General features: G+C 37.7%; 1 protein-coding gene across 3 annotated transcripts in view; it reads right to left on the bottom strand.

Moving 5' to 3' along the window:
- filip1.S (filamin A interacting protein 1 S homeolog) overlaps positions 1–14,941 on the bottom strand; it is a 108,589-nt gene that overhangs the window by 93,263 nt on the left and 385 nt on the right. Inside the window, exon 2 of one of the 3 annotated variants that reach the window (XM_041564667.1) lies at positions 10,630–10,698. The exons of the other annotated variants lie outside the window; for them this stretch is intronic. The gene's annotated coding sequence lies outside the window, so the exon portion shown is untranslated. The remainder of the gene's footprint in view (positions 1–10,629; positions 10,699–14,941) is intronic. 3 annotated transcript variants of the gene reach the window in all.

Raw genomic sequence — 14,941 nt, 5'->3', positions numbered from 1 at the left:
AATATACACCGAGGCTGAAAAAAGTCCTAATCCGAAAATCTGCCATCTCAGACCTGCCGAGGTTGTATATAAGTCAATGGGAGAGGTCCCTAATCCTATTTGGAAGTTTCTGTGGCCTGCACTTGAATTAGCCCAAAAATCCGACTATTTTCGACTTTTCGGGCAAAAATCTGAAAATGTTGGGCTTTTTGGGGGGAAAAAAATCTAAAAAATCATATGATTAGGGGTTTCACTCAATATTATAGAGTGTTTCCCCCGATCCAATTAAATCGTGCTTTTTCATAATAAATAAGGTCACATCTTGGATTCTATTTTGGTCAGACTTTTTTATTGTAAAAAATCAGATAAATTCAGATTTTAATAAATAACCCCCTTAGTGTCTGTGGCACATGACAAACAGAAGTCTTCCGGCACACTTTATATATACTATAAGCTGAAAGTCATCTTGAAAAAGGCCTGGATAGCCCAAAACATTGCTGGAGTTGCCGTATGAAATAATTAAGGTAGTTTTATCTTTACAAGATTAGAGTGCTGCTTTCTTTTGACTTTGTCTGTGGCACATGCTCAGTGTGCTCTAGGCTTCTATTGAGAAGCAAAAGGATCATTAGAAATCATCAAAACTTTAGCAGCAAGCAGTTTGACATTAGGATTGCCACCTGGCTGGTATTTTACCGGCCTGGCCGGTAAAATGATGGTCGCTCCCAATGTTATTAATAGGGAAAATATATTTTTTCCGGAAAAGGTGGCAACCCTAGTTGACATCTACCATAAAATCTGATGCTACTGGACTGAAAATGACTTCTGATTCTGCTGCTGCTGATCTGAACCTGATACAATTATTAATCAAATTAATGACAACAGCCCAGAGCATGTATTGTAAATCAGTAGAAAGAAGATTGGGATAGGATGCCACCTCTCAGGGCCATGCAGTCCAGGTAGGGGGGCGTCATGAGGCGGACCGCTGATCTCATGGTGCAGAACAGGCAACATCATGGGGCGGGACTATTTGTGCACTAAAAATTTAGTTAGTCCTATGCACTCCATTGCACTTGCCTGGTCTGAGCTGGTGAAGGCAAGTTTGGTGAATGAGGTAACATTCAATAAAATCCGCTTCTTAGTAAATTTGCAGAGTTACGTCCATTCACCAGAGCGAAAATTCACCTGGCATTAGAGTGCGAAGCAACGCTAGCGTCTATTTCCTTCGCTAGCGAAGTGACGCCTGCACCCATTAGGAAATCGACAAAGTCCCTGCAGGCAGTAACGCTAGCAAATTGACGCTATTGTTGGCCACTTCACCCTTTAGGGAATCTGCCCCATAGTTTTCTCTCCTCAAACCTGGAGAGATCAGAGAATATCACACTCCCAACACAGGCAGAAGCTCAAGTATCAACACTTGATTTGCAGGTTCAACTCTTTAAATGAGAACTCAACCCCTCCACTAATAAAAAACCCTACCCAGTACCCTACATAGCCCCCCTCCCTGCTGTACGCCACATAGGTGATAACATCTATAAGTACCCCTAATCCTTTACTTTATATAAGTGCAGAGTAAGCACAGCGGAGCTCGTGGGTGCCATCTTCCGGCTCAAAATAGTTGGCATGCTTTTTCATAGTATATAATTCCTTGAATGTATGCAGATTCTATTTCTGGAAGTATAAAACCCATTCCAGAGATTCCATTACCTAATGGACTGTTTCATGGGTAAGAGACAAATATGCTGCAAGAACTCATAGTTGTATGTATAGGAGCTAACAAGTCTGTAATTATCTATTGTAGCACTCGGTTTAAGATATTTATATACACAAAGGCAGATATATCAGGCATTACAGAAGGATTAAACAATTTTTTGATCATTGTCCAACTTCATGATTACTATCATCTAAAACTTTGGGGGTTATTTATTAAAGTCCTATTTTAAAGGGGAAATGTTTAATTTTTTCTTAAAAAAAAAATTAGAATTTTTCAAGATTTTTTAAACCCAGAGGGTGTTAAAAGTCAGCGACAAATCCATAAAATTTGTACAATTCAGATTTTTTCATGATTTTATCAAGTTTTTTTCCGCACAAGAAATTTTCGTAAAAATGTATTGATAAATAAGGGGGAAAAGTCCGTATGGATTTTGTAGTTTTCAGAAAATAGTGAGAACTTTTTAATAAATAACCCCCTTCATGTTACTCCAGAACAGCCTTCCTTTTCAAGCCTTTGAGGGCCATGTGTATTGCTACAATATGTCAAGGGGTACAGGCACATTTATAGTGCACACAGGCTAAATTGAGGTCTTAGAGACATAGGCCTACATACCTAGTAGAAGGGTAATTTAAGTGACATAAGGGGTTATATAATAACATATTATTATATAATAACGTGCAAAGTTTGCTACAGTTTCCATTACCTATAGAATCCATTCAGCATGCTGCTGGCCTTGTGAGGGAGCATTATTAAGAACAGTGAAAGTTGTCTGTTCAAGACATTAGTCGCCCTTTAAAATGCCACAAGTTGCTTTTGGAAGGTCAGGTTTAATTAACTGCAGTGGAAAATGCCATTTGTAATCCCATCATGCATTTGTCATAGCCAATGGTGTGTTTCCAAGTGACAATCACTGACTGAGGGGTACTGACAGCACTTTCAAGTTGCATTTATTTCATTCCAAACCTTTCATATGCTCATTCTTCTCAGGAGAAAAATGCACTAATTTAAATGCCTGTAAATATAGCAGTTACTTTAATACTTTATCAGAACCATGCATCTTAAAGCACACGCAAGAACATTCTCTATTAGCCACCTTATTTTCTTTAACAAAACATATCTTATAAAAGATTATAAAAAAAGCTTTATCTTGTATTTATTTTCCCCTAAATGGACCAACTATTATCCATATTCTGCAAATGCTGAATCTATGACTGTCTGACCACTGGAGGAGATAATTTTCCATACATAGTATGTTCTACCCTCATGCTAAATTTTAGGAAAAATTATATAGGATACTTATAAATAGGGTATGTTTCCCTGTAAAGCCCATTTGGAACAAAAACACAGGCTGACTTCAAAAGCTATTTTGGATTTAACTGGCCACAGTCTCATGTTAATGGTAGAGCGCAGCTGCTGCTTGTTTTATACCCTCTGCTGACAGTTATAGCTGAGAGATAACATTGGATTTCTCACCTCTAACCTGCTGACAACAAATAGCGCTGGGGCCCTTGCCAAAAAGCTGTTCTGTTACACTGTTATTAGAGCCCAAGAATTCTTTTATTTCTTTGAACGTGCACATAAAAGAAATTTGACTTGGTTTGTTTAGCTTTCTGTAAAAAAATGAGCAGGATGTCAAAACTGACAAAGTGTTCTGTGACTCGGCCTGAACTGTTATTCCTTTAATGCTGGGTACATGTTATTCTAAGATCTGATTTCCTAACAGCGATAAACACAAGAAAAACAAAGCTTATTTGTATAAATCTGTTTCTTTGCTAAAAGTCACACAGCTCTGTTTGCGCAGCCAATTCCCAATAGTTTTATTTCTTTTTAGTACTTCTGTATTTAATCCCCAAATTCTTCTCTGTGATGTGAAATAAGAGGTTATTAATTACACTTAATTTGGAATGGTCCCACCACTTATGCAGCTCTTTACAAAGAGAGTGATAGGAGGTGTAGAGCAAATTGCAATATAGAAGGCATAATAAAATGACTGTATAAATTCCAAAATATTTCCTGCTCCTTTGTAGCTAACATGGTAAGAGCTATAACAAAAAGCTGTATAATAAAAGTACTTTTCAAATTAAACATGAAATCCAATTTAAATTTTTTATTAAAGCATTCATAGCTATTGTAAGCGCATTTAAAAATCACAGCTGTCAATCATATGGCATAGAGGAGGGGCAGACAATTACTTTCACTTTCCATTCTGCACTTCCTAGATATCACTGCTCTCCACACATTCCCCCGCTTAATTGTGTAGCCAGTGCATTGAGATGGACATCGGGTCCCCTATTCTGATGCACAAACAAGATTGTGAGATGATGCAAGGCTTGCCTTAATAACAGTGTCCACAAAATGGCTCCTGCCTGTTTGCTATAATTATGACTGAAGGAAACAAGAATCAAGTAATTTATGTAGTGTAATTTAAGTTCATTTTGCTTGATTAATGTGATAAAATAAGATTTTGAATATTTTTTTGGGGTGATGGGTCCCCTTTAAGAGGGGGAAACAATTAATCTAAATGTAGTATTAGAAAAATAAGACTAGGGCCACATGACACAGATCTTGGTCTGCAGACAATGCAGCCCTGTAGTTCGGGAACACATGATGTGACGTATAGGCATAAACCAATGGCTTCTATTAATGTAAAAATGCATCTCGCCTGATTTTCTCAACCTAAAACTTTTAATGGCAAACAGTTTCTATACACAAAGTAACTAACACATTTTTTAAGAATAGTAAATAATAGAGAGAAGTAGTAACCTCCGCTGTATGTTGGCGAATGCATGGAAAAATGGGAGAAATAGAGTTAACTGCATGGACTTTAAATTATGTCATAGTTGGTATCACTGAGAGCTCGTGGGATGAAACGTGACTGGGTTGTGAAGTTAAAGGAAAACTATACCCCCCAAACAATGTAGGTCTCTATTAAAAGATACTGAGTAAAACAGCTCATGTGTAAAACCCTGCTTCATGTAAATGAACCATTATCATAATAATATACTTTTTTAGTAGTATGTGCCATTGGGTAATCATAAATAGAAAATTGCCATTTTAAAAAATAAGGGCCGCCCCCTGAGATCGTAAGATTCACTGTGTACACATACAAACCACATGTAAGGTCACATGAGCCAATTAACAGACAGAGTTCTGCCTTTTGCTTCCTCACTTCTTCCTGTTACACTTAGTGTTGTAGTATTTCTGGTCAGGTGATCTCTGAGGCAGCACAGATACAGTCACGAAATGGTGGTTCAAGGCAAGAGATGTAAAAGGGAAATATTTATATAAATATATATTCCAGTTTGGTAAGATTCTTTAATATATCATTCAATTTGATATAAACTATCTGTTGCTTAAGTATTCATTTTGGGGGTATAGTGTTCCTTTAAATAGCTACATCCTTTGTAGGAGGGACAGAGGGATTCAAAATGGTGGAGGAGTTTGTATGTCTGTAAAACCTATATTAAAGCCATGCTCTAAAGAAATTACCATGGATGGCACTGAGGGGATGTGGAATTCCTTTGGGTAGAGAAATTCGACTTGGCAAAAGGTCACAAAGAAAATTATTATTGGTTAATTTTGCCTCTTCATAGGTTCCTGGTAAGGCCTGGAGTATGCAGTGCGGTTTTGGGCTCCAGTCCTTAAAGGGGAAGGAAACCTAGCCGGCGCAAACCCCCCACCCCCCCTCCTGTTTGTTGCCCACCCGCCCTCCTCCCCCCTGGCCTACCCATCCCGCTGGGCAAATGCCCCTAACTTGTTACTTACCCTTCTGCGCAGGTCCAGTCCAGGGAGTTCACCAAGACATCTTTTTCCACGCGATCTTCCTCCTGGTTTGAATGGCGCATGCGCAGTAGGATCATTTTGCCGGTACGATCTACTGCGCATGCGCGTGACTTTTGGCGCATGCGCAGTAGATCCATACCGGCGAAATGATCCTACTGCGCATGCGCCAAAACGCCGTTCACAGCAGGAAGAAGATCGCGTGGAAGAAGATGTCGTCGGTGAACTCCCTGGACTGGACCTGCGCAGAAGGGTAAGTAACAAGTTAGGGGCATTTGCCAGCGGGACGGGTAGGCCAGGCTGGAGGAGGGAGGGTGGGCAACAAATGGGAGGGGGGGTGGGGTGTGTGCGCCGGCTAGGTTTCCTTCCCCTTAAAGAAGGATATAAATGAGCTGGAGAGAGTGCAGAGATGTGCAACTAAATTGGTTAGAGGGATGGAAGACTTTAATTATGAGGGTAGACTCTCAAGGTTAGGGCAGTTCTTGAGAGGAGACATGATTACTCTTTATAAGTACATTAGAGGCAGCATCAGACTGGGCCGGCAGGACAAGAAAATGCCAGCCCAGACCCGGGCCTTGCATGGAAGCGGAAGTGACTTCCGACTTCCCTTCCTGGCCCAGTCATGGTTGAAAGAAAAAGAAGGTAGGTGCTGGGGGCCGGAGGAGGGGAGGTTGTGGCTTGCGGAGGGGGGCTGGAGGGCTCTTTGCTGATTAGAGGGAATTATAGACAGATAGTGGGAGATCTTTTTTTTCCATCAAATGGATCATTGGACCAGAGGCGACCCATTTAGACTAGAAGAAAAGAACTTTCATTTGAAGCAACGTAGGTGGTTTTTCCCAGTGAGGACAGTAAAGTTGTGGAATGCCCTGCCGGGTGATGTTGTGATGGCTGATTATGTTAATGCCTTTAAGTGAGGCTTGGATGATTTCTTGAACAATCATAATAGCCAAGGCTATTGTGTTACTAAAATTTACAATTAATATAGATATTGGTATATAATAGTTGATGTGAGTGTGTGTGTATATATGTGCTCTGAGATTCATTTGGAGGGGTCGAAATTGATCTCAACATAACTTGAATTTATCAACATAACTTAACTTAAAACAGTAGGGGGAGCATCACTGGGGGGGGGTTTTCTCCTTTTTTTTTTTTTTTATTTTTTTTTATTTTTTCCTCTTTCTAGGATTATAGGGGTCCACTTTAAAGGATCGATGGCTCGGCTATTTCAGTAGCGGGGGCATCGTTCCTCACAATAAATCGGCTCTAGGTTTATATACAATATCACTGGTTTTAATCATCGACAGTATTATGGCACGGGTTTGCACTATACAAGGATCACAACTTATTACGAAGATACTAGCTTTAATTTATGACACTACATTAGGGGCTTTGGGCATGCGGGTCCTTTTTTTTTTTTTTTTTTTTTTTTTTTTAGGGGGGGGGTGATATATGGAACCCACATTTTTGTTCCGGGCTGTCGGGGTTTCCCTCTTGGCCTCAGGCCATCAGGTTAAAATTTTCTATGGATTTGTTTTTATGTTTATTATGTAAGATTGATATGGGAAATATAAATGATCCTGTGTAAAAAGCATTCTGTATACAAATGTGGTTTAAAAGAATAAAAATTTATTGAAAATAAAAAACAGTAGGGGGTTCAGATTTTGGTGATGAAATGTAAACTGAGGTGTGACATCCCCACCCCTGATCTACATACTTTAAAACCAACCACAGAACAGAAACATAAAAAAAAAAAACATTTCATGTCTCACTTAATAAAGATAACTTTTGGATAAAGTATAAGGAAGTGATCCTCTTTATTACTTGGTATTACTCATGAGTCTGGGAAAAAAATACTGGTTTCTAGGCTAGGGAAAAAAACAGTGATGTCACAAGGCAAATATTCTTAATCACATATTGATTCAATTTATTCTTGCAAGACAGTGTGCTGAGAACATAACTGAATCTTTTACAATGAACTTTTGAAGTTTAATTCAAGTAATGGATGTAACATCTGTAAAAAATGTTTTAATGTAAATCCATTAAACATGTTTATGTAATTACTGAATATGAGAATAATGTAGACACTGAAACCTTTATCTATACAGTATAATAGTGCTGGGCTGTGTTATTAACCAGATAACAAACTTCCTGCTGCCTTATCTAGATTTCTGAACTGTACCTGGTACACATCTAGTTATTATAAATATGCTTATAAATAGACTTTCTCCCCTAAACAGATGGTAAGGCAGGATGTTGGTTTTAAGGATTTTAAAAAATGTAATCTTTTGAAACACTGAAAAAAATATATATCAGTAACACTAAAATTAGCACAGGCTATTTCTATGCACAAAAAACATTTTCTGTTTGAACTTCTTTCAGATATAGGTATAACAATTTTGTTTTTTTAAATCAGTAACTGAACTAACTAATTACTTAATTACATCTGCAGAAAGTGTCTGCCATAAATAAAGTCTGCCAAAAAGTACTTAAAGGGGTGGTTAACTTAACTTTTAGTATGTTATAGAATGATCAATTCTAAGCAACTGTTCAGTTGGCCTGCAATTTTTTTTACATAGGTTTTGAATTATTTTACTTCTTCTGACTCTTTTCATCTTTCACATGGGGATCACTGACCCCTTCTAAAAACAAAATGCTCTGTAAGGCTTCAGTGACAATCACTATAGATGACAACATAATAAAAAGGTTTAAGGTGGCAAAAGATACAAGGTTTGGCACTTAGGAGTATTAATAAATGGAGTAATTCAGGTATTGGACTATTCTATTAGGCAAAGAAAAAATAAACAGCAGCCGCCAAGATGCTTTTAAGTGCAGTGTAGTGTGGTTCTGACTCCAAAAAGTCAAATTCTATTCAATTTGTATTCGATTCTTATGAAAAGAGTTTTTCTCTGAAAAAAAAATCTTGAATGTCAAGAAGGCTTTTAACATCTCCAAATGGCTCAATGGACCTCTGCCATTGACTTGTACATGAACTCGCCAGGTTTTAGGTGGCAAGTATTCAAATTAGGACTGTTCCCATGGTCGAGGTGTGATGAATTTCACTTTCGGTTAGAGGGTGTCACGGTCGGCACCCTAAACCAGAACTAATGCCAAGCTCCCTGGTCTCGGCTCGGCTTCACCAGTAGTGTGACTGCCTTTGGCTTCGGGAGGAGCCCTCAGCGAACTCAGATGCCACCTGGACTTTTCGAGAGGAGCAAAGCGAGAAATTCTGGCAAGCTAAGGGGCACGACTGTTGTAAAAGTCAGTTAGGCCAATGGTCTCGGTACAAATGGAGCAGGCAAGAGAATCGTCAGACAGGCAGGGTCGAGGCAGGCAGATATCCAGAATCGTCAGGCAGGCAAGGGTCAAACCACGTTGTCAATCAAGGGATTTAGCAGGAAGCGTTGTCGAAGGCAGGCAAGGGTCAGGTTCCAGAGATCAGAATAGTCAAACAGGCAGGCAGGGGTCAAAACAGATAATCAGGGTCAGATTCAAACGGAATAGCAAAAGCTAACAGCACCAGGAACAAATCCTATCACGGGCACTAGAGATCCCTTTAAATAGCATTTGAATTTCACGCCACTGCGCGCTGACGTCATCACGTCAGCGCGCATGCGCATAAACCCAGGAAGAGGCGCGCACGCGCGCCCTAACAGACCGGCGCTTGCTCTGAAAACGGCTCAGTGCAGCCAGCGTCCCCGCCGAGGGGGCGGCAGGCGTCCCTGCGTCCCCCCACTAGACCACCAGGGTAAGATTTTCTCACAGAGGGTTTAAAATTCGAATGTGTGAATTTCAAATTCAAATTTACTTAATGACACTTGATAAATCTGCCCCTAAGTCTACTAAAAATTGTTGAAACATTAAATAATTCTAATAGGATTGTTTTGCCTCCAATATGGATTTGTGCAGCTTAGTTAGAATAAAGTAAAAATTACTGTTTCACAGTTACAGTAAAAAAAGGGAATATTTTTTCCAAATATAATTTATTTGCTTAAAATTTACTCTAATGGAGAAGGTCATCCCATACCTGTTCTACTAGATTGCATGATTGTGTATCTAGATGAACTTTTATTGAAAATGTCTGTGTGTTTATTAGTCAGCAATATTGTTCATAAATCTATTAACTTGAAAGGCAGTATTTTGTTTTGCTTAGCATATGTATAAAGACTTCTTAACAAATTCCAGATTTGAATGAGTGCGATATGGCAAGCTAGCATGTAGTGGAGATAAACAGATCTATATTTTTAAATCAGGTTCAGCCTGAGACATCGTCAGCTAACATATCCAAAAGAGTGTTTTAAACCTCATTTCAAAAGCAAAACATAAAGAAGGTCAGAGAATAAAGCATGAGAAGGGGTTTAGGCTGGCTTTGTTTAAGCAATTTATATATGCCCATTGGAATCAGTGCTAAACCCATGAGCTACTTGACAGTGAACTACTTATAGCTCAATACCACATGGATTACTATTTCAGACAGGGAAAATGACACCACTAAACAAGTGGTAATGTAATTTGGTTTGCAATTCATGTAGCTATCTGCAAATAGCTCAATGGGTGAGCCTATAAATCACCTTTGTGAAGAAATACTAAATGACAAGTTTCTTCGATGGACTGATGGGTGCTGAAAGCTGAAAACCCCAGGCCTATTCTCAAGCTCCAGCAACTAGGATTGAAAACAGTAAAACCTGGGAGAACATTATACAAGAAGCACACATGTATTTGAGAATTATAACAGTTTCCAGCATTTACTGATATTCAAATTATTTTTTCAGCTTTTTTCATATTGTCGATTGATATTGTAGACAATGTTTACCAACTGTACTGTTGTAAAGAAATGAAAAAATAGTACTGAGAAGATATTTTTAGATATACAGTTAAAGAGAGATTATAGTGATCAGTTGCAGATGTTTATGCCTCTTCTCAAGAGCACACTTATGTACGAGAGAGGTTTAGGTATCACACACACATTCTACCATGTTATATGAGAATTTGGTTATTGGTGGGCTCCACTGTTAGATCTAGTGATTTCCATAAACGTAAAAAATGTTCTATAAATAGCGTGAATTTTCTTTTCCTTTTTTCTATGTTATATACACTAGCAAAAGCAATCCACGTTTGATGGTAGAATGTTATACATTTTAGGGTTCATGCAAATACAATACCTATCTTCCCAGCCTCTCCAAATGTCCTGCCTGGTGTTTGGAAAAGAAGTCGGCACCTCTCCGATAATACTGTATAAGAAGAATTACCAAACATTCAAAGGCATGTGAAGCGGAAGGAACCCCTGTGTGTTTATTCACGTCCGTGATGTCAGTTTTGGAAATACCCATTAATTTGTATGTATGTAATTTTTATATGAACAGTAAGATAGTCACCAGATTTTATCCAATGTATCCAGCAAGTCCACTTCTAAATGTGTTAACTGGTAGATCCATACAGTTTACTACTGTCACAAAAAAGCCAAAATACGTCCATATTTTCTGGTGCCAGCAGGACAAACCAACAAACCAGTAATGGCAAAAAAAAATAAAGAATTTGCAATAAGAACCCAGATACAATGGTATGCCCACCACTGCTGTGGTGTTATACATTAAAAAGGAAAATGATGCCTTATTAAGCTAAATGGCATTATTAGGGGATCCTGATATGAGGCAATATATAACCGACAATGTCTGTGGTTCTTTCAGGTGGCTAGGAGTGCTACCTGGAGATTGCTTGCTATAGGTGGCTAAACCTGTTGCAAACATTGCCTTTTTTAATACATTACACCTAGTTGCATCATATAGGTATGGGACCTGTTATCCAGAATGTGCGGGACCCCGGATTTTCTAGGTAATAGGTCTTTCTGTAATTTGGATCTTCATAACTTGTCTACTAGAAAATCGTGTAACATTAAATAAACCAAAATTACTGGTTTTGCTTCCAATAAGGATCAATTATATCTTAGTTTGGCTCAAGTACAAGCTACTGAGAAAAAGGAAATCATTTTTTAAAATTTGCATTATTTGGATAAAATGGAGTCTATGGGAGATGGGCTCTGTAATTTGTAGCTTTCTAGATAATGGGTTTCCGAATAATGGATCCCCTACCTGTATTATAATGTTCTCACAAAACTATGACTAAGGGGAGTGGCCTCTTTGACAAGAGAATAGTGTAGGGAAGGGAAGAAATGCCTTATAGTGGGAAAAGGCAGAAAAGATAAAACCATATCAATGTGGTATTCTTTTCAACTAAAACTGATGAAGAACTGCATCTTAAACTAACATTTTAATGATATTGATCTGAATTCAAAATGATATTTAGCTATGCAATGTTTTATTCAATATTTTGTAAAAACTGCTTTAAAAACTATTTAAAAACTAAGCCATTTGCTAAAATGCTAATTATCCTCTGGCACCAGTTTTATACTATTTCCAGACTTGAAGTAGGATGATAAGGATTTCTCTGTGATAATCTTAGGAATGTGAAACCACAACACAACACAATTTGTTGCACCAATGTGTCATTGTCTCGGTACCCAAGGATTCCAGGTTTTACCATGCTGCTTGCAATCTAGCTTCGTTGGTTTCCTTAGATATGCACTGTTGTCATGTGCTTTGTGTACCTGACCTTTATTAGGATATCATGTAACCTGTTATATATCACTGCAGCAAACATATATTAATGTATATACTGTATGCGTATTATAAAGCTTTAAATCTAAACCCTTTGCTAGCATGCTTTATATCCCCTGGCACCTGTTCTAGAATGCTTCTCACAAGTGTATCTTGAAATAGGATGATAAGGATTTCTCTGTGGTAATCTCAGGAATGTGAGACCGCAATACAATCTACCGCACCAGTGTTTCCCTGTCTTCCATTCCTCTAACTGTTAATCCAATTCCATAATATCTGCTTTGAATATAGGCATAGGCCGTGATATATTTTACTACTCTTTAATTTACTTCATTTTGATGAAAAATGTGCATTGAATTTAATTTCTACAGAATGTTACCCCATTTCACAGTGCATATCTGATATCTCATAGATTGCTATTGGAAAATTGCCAGCAGTTGCAGGCTCCACTATAGCTAATACAGGTCAAGGTGTTCAGCCAATCATTGCAATGTTGACAGAGCAACCTAGTCACCATCGTCCTGACAATAGACAGCACAGGTGCTCCAGTGAATTCCATTCCTGTCAGTCACTTAAATATCTGTTTTTTTATGAAAACCATAGCCTAGGTACATGATCCCGCTTTGAAGTAGAGTGAGTGAGAAAAGGCAGTAGGGGAAATATCTCACTAATTCCTCCCACTCTCCCATTATGGCTTCCAACTCTACCTTCAACTAATTCTAACTCCAAGACTAAATATGTACCTGCCATTCATTAACCACAATAAGGTTGGAAGTTGTGGTCCAAATTTGCTATAAGTACACTAAGAAGTGTTTAGGCCTTTTTGGGGAAAGAATATTATGCAGACCTTAACTGACAGCATTGCTGTTTTCCGTCTCCACCTAAAATGGCACCAAAGTACAGTATAAACTTGTCTCATATTACACTACAAAGTTAGACATGTAAACATTTCACCTTTATAGAGAGAAATCAGATATTTGCATCTGCTGTTTCAGGACAAGACAAGGTGTATGGAAATGCACTTCTATATACTTCTCATTTCCTGCTTCAGCATAGAGTATATAGTGCATTGCAGTCTTCTTGACAGGAGTAAGGAAATTCTTATGCCCTTTAATGTGCTAAAAAACAACATGCAAAATAAAAGAGCCACAGGGATGCAAACAACAAAAAGTATACCCATGAATGGCTTCTTATCTGGAGGTCAATGTGCTAATAACAACTACACCCACCCTGTTACTTTTATGTTTCCTATGTTAAATAAAACAGTAGAATGAAGTAAACAATGATGTCTAGGACAGTGCAAGTTATGAACTGTATAAGAGCTATTGAATGCTTGTGTTTTCTCATTGGCAGTTTCTCTGATGGTAACATGCATTTATGTCCTGAAACAATAATGGGTTATTTATTAAAGTCTGATTGGAAAAACTCTAAAATGTTTAGTATTTTTTTTATTGTAAAACTTGAATTTTTCGGGATTTATTAAAGCCCGATGCTGCAAAAAGTCAGGATCCAAAAATCCGGCATCTCAGACCTGCCATGGTTGTATATAAGCCAGTGAGAGAGGTCCCTATCCTATTTGGAGGAGTCTGAGTTCTGCTCTGTAAATAGCCCGAAAATCCGACTATCCAACTATTTTTAAAAGCCAAAAAAAATATAGAGCAATTCGGGAAAAAATCCTAAAAAAATACTACATGTTGTACTTAAAACTATAGTTATTTGAAATAAGAAATGTATATGTTACCAATCATATAATTAATGACTCTGAAGCTTGGGACCCAAATTATGAGCATATAGTAAAGCATTAAAAGATAATAGTTGAACTGCACACTCCAGCCACTAAAATATTAAACAAGTGGAAAAAAAAACAAGTGGAACAGAGTAACACTGGAGGGAACATTAACATGTCACTTTCCACTTAACTGTCATAAACTGGAAAGTTTAAGGAACTGTTGTAGGGTCTACATGTGAGCATAAACTGCTAATAAAGCAATGGCATATTAAAACAGCATAAGGGCTATGTTATATCTGGGGTAAACCAATCAATTGTTTGCTCTCATTATCTAGTGATACTACATCAATAAAAGCAGATTGCTAAATTCGTGTTTTCGGATGCTGAAAATGGAAAACCTTTCCCATTTAATGACATAACTGTCCAAATTATCCTAATGATTACTGCCAACAAAAGTTGGTCCCAGCAGAATTAGGGTGACCAGTATTAATGATACAGTACTTAAAATAAAAAAAACAAGTAATTGCATTACATTTGTAATTTTTTTCAAGCAGGGTACCCCTTTTTTTAGGTAGAGATCCTCTTTTTAGGCAGAGAGACAAGCGTCTGTTCTTTATTTGTAAAATGTGGCAAACAATATTACATGTTAGATTTAGATATTTTTAAGGGACATTGATATATCAGAATATTTTCCATTACTTTCACACATCCTTATTACTCATCTGCCCTTGAAAATAGGAAATGGACTGTTAGAAAGTAGCTAGCCGTTAAATTCTAAAAAGACTGCTGATTGGCAAGATTGTTGGGCTTTGAACCCAGATTATAAGGTATAACATTGTGCTTGTGTTGAAATGATCTGATCACATCCCCATTGTAGTAACATATGTGTGTGTGTGTGTTAAAACATATATACAGATGGCTTTATTACTGTATGTGTACTGTGTGGGAGGGGAATATGTAAACAAACACAAGCATATACAAACTGTACCTGTTTGGGTATCTAAAAATGCATTTACAACATGTACATGTATCACATATTCACTGCACATATTTCATAGATCTCACATTAGAATACAAAATATTAGTAATACATTTGCAATGTTATTTGTAATAACAATGAGTTTTGCCTTA

This window comes from Xenopus laevis, chromosome 5S (genome assembly GCF_017654675.1).
Source record: "Xenopus laevis strain J_2021 chromosome 5S, Xenopus_laevis_v10.1, whole genome shotgun sequence".
In the NCBI taxonomy this organism is placed as follows: domain Eukaryota; kingdom Metazoa; phylum Chordata; class Amphibia; order Anura; family Pipidae; genus Xenopus; species Xenopus laevis.
Note: the sequence above shows the minus strand (reverse complement) of the source record. Positions and strands in the feature narration are given on the sequence as shown.